The sequence below is a fragment of the Myxocyprinus asiaticus genome, chromosome 36 (genome assembly GCF_019703515.2).
Source record: "Myxocyprinus asiaticus isolate MX2 ecotype Aquarium Trade chromosome 36, UBuf_Myxa_2, whole genome shotgun sequence".
Classification (NCBI taxonomy): domain Eukaryota; kingdom Metazoa; phylum Chordata; class Actinopteri; order Cypriniformes; family Catostomidae; genus Myxocyprinus; species Myxocyprinus asiaticus.
In genome coordinates this window covers 24,750,859-24,753,789 of record NC_059379.1, presented here as the reverse complement: position 1 = coordinate 24,753,789, position 2,931 = coordinate 24,750,859, and positions in this window count along the sequence as shown.

The following is a 2,931-nucleotide window of genomic DNA, read 5'->3' as shown; positions in this document are numbered from 1 at the left end:
CGGATGTTCATCCCATTGTAGAAAAGTCGGTACCATCCATCCCAGGAGAAATTTTCGTCACAAATATACAATCCACTTTCATTTGTGGCTCTCCAGGGACGGTCCAGAGACTTAAAGTTGTCACAAGGATCCTCACTGGATCTGTCAAAAGTAGCTGTCATGTAGATAATAAAAGTTAAAGTACAGAAGTAAATCGTTGCCACTTCATCTGTTCATCTTCCACTGTGTGATATGTTAGACTACTCATTTTGTCAGCAAAAATGAAAAACTGCTTCATCCACTTTAAAAGAAGCAATATTTAAATTAAGAGTGCAGGGCTGATGTCCTTGGTTGTATAATGTGAAATTTTAGAATAATTGAAAATGAAATGAAAATGTATATGATAAATACAACTTAAATAGTTTTCTTCTTCAATTTCTATGCTTTCTATTCATTTTCTAAAATGCTCTCAAGAGCTTCAATGACAATTTAGGAAAATAGTATAATACTTTACCAGTGGTTGTGATTGGTGTAGTTTCAATCAATTGTGTGATTGTCATCTCAGTTGTTGTAAAGCTTGTTGAAGGGCTAAGGCTTCCAGCCCCTATGGAGAACATTTTTATATCAATCATTTTGTGAACCAGGTAGCCTGTGACATTATATGAGCATCTAAGTGGATGTACCTGTGCAGTACGCTGAACAGAACGTTGGACTGACCAACTCATAGACAAAGTAATTCCCTGGACAGGCTTTTACTTGAATGGGACGGGACTTTTTACCACAGCAATCATTCAATGAAGAACCACAGATTTTCCTGGTGACCACTCCATCTTCCAGCTGTGGGTTAGGGCCATTGAGCCACAGTGGATAATAAGTGCCACAAGATCCATAATTTACACATGACTCAGGCACCTGAGCACTCTGACCCTGATAGAAGAGTCTATACCAGCCATTCCAGTTGACATTATAATCACACATTGAATGGCCCAAATCAGTATTGCTGGTGGATCTCCACGACTCGTCCAGACTGGTATAGCTATTGCAGGGGTCGACAGTTGGACTGGAGAAAATGACTGTTATGAAAACAAAAACTGTTGTTTAAAATTTAGAGATAGCTGACAATCAAAATGTTCCTTTTCAATTTCTGGGTCTATTCTTAAACCTAGTGAGCTGTCTTGCTGCATACATAGGCAGCTGCTTCTAATGCAGCTTCTGAAATGGAGACCGTTTTGGAATGATCTTACAAAGTCCCATTCAAGGCAAGTCAGTCACTCAGCCGGCATCTTGGGAATGCTACCGATCAGATATTTTCTATGGATACAGGCAGCATAAAAGAACAGCTCTCGTCTACTTGAATGAGGAAAGACCAAAATCTCCTAACTGGATGGTCAAGATTACAATCAAAGAACATATTTCAAATCAGCAGTAAAATATGACAAAAATGGTATCGTAAATTGTGCTTCTTTAGCTCAGATCATGCTAAAAAACGGTATTTTTCTGTCTGGTCCTGCTAATGCGCATGCATGTTCTCGAGTTGACTGGCATGAAATGTTTGAAAGTTGATTGGCATTTTTACATGTAGTGGGGACTTCCTTTTATACATCAGCCATATTGGGTGTTCTGATTTATTGAATGCTCCGTCTCAGGCTAAATAGTCTCTGATTCCACATAGGCAGCAACTCTGCAAGTCATACAAACTGTTCACAGGAGACTCAACTCGCAAATGCTTTTGTAGCCAAGTGGAGAAATTTCATGTAATTTAACTCTTGTCATAAATTGGACGTGGCCCTTTTAATAACCAGAGTTTTACCTCACCTGCTTTCCGACACACTCACGTGTTACACACGTGTGCTGGTTAGAACGTGAGAACATGTATTGTGCAAGAGAGCTCCCAGTTTTGTTCATGGTTTGAGAATTCTTTGGGTAAATATACAATTCTACACAAAATGTTGTTAAATTGTATTAAATATGTGTTCAGAGGAGTTGTATGTTAAAATTGAGTGTTTGTTATGGATCATTTTTAAGGATGCATATGGATTGCACGTGTGGAGTTTGACCAAGTTTTGGTGCTCATGCAAGGACTGGGTTTGTAAAATTCAAATTAATCATATCTTATTTAATAATTTATAGCCCAGAGCTTTTTCCTATTAAGTAAATATGTGTAATGAGAATTTTGTAGTTTAAAACTGTTATACATGTCCTTAAAACCTGGTTTAAAATGCATAGAATGCTTTGAGTGATTTAAGCATGCATTAAATGCATAGAATGCTTTGAGTGATTTAAACGTGTTAAATGCATAAAATGCTTTGAGATATTTAAGCATGTGTTAAATGCATAAAATTCTTTGAGTGATTTAAGCATGTGTTAAATGCATAAAATGCTTTTAGTGATTTAAGCAAGTACTTAAATGCATAAAATACTGTGAGAAATACTGTAAGCATGTTTAAGCATGTAGAAAGTATATGCTGAACCTTATGGGTAGGCTAATGCCCTATTTGTATTTAGCCTCTACCATATTTCGTTGAACCATATTTCATTTTTGTATTTCATTTCTGTTTTCAATTTTACTATTTTTTCATATATACCCCCATCTGCCACGGTTGTTTTTTTTTTTTTTGTTGTTGTTTTTTTTTCAACAACTGTCAGAATAAAACCCAAAAAAGATAGTTTTGGATCCTGTGTTGTTACTTTACAACCACCAGCTACACTTTTAAGAGATATATCCACCTAAATTTGTGTGTGGGTGCTCTGGGGCTTAAATCCTGAGGAGATAGTATGGATGGATAGATAAACCCATGGACTTCTCTCCATGCTTTCATCTATTGGTCTTGTCTGTGTGACAGGCTGTACTATGTATCCATAAGTCAATATAAATCCTCCTGTGCCTCCCTCTCACAAAGTGTCCCTCAGAGTTCAGTCCTTAATCCTCTTCTCTTCATCATCTATCTGTTT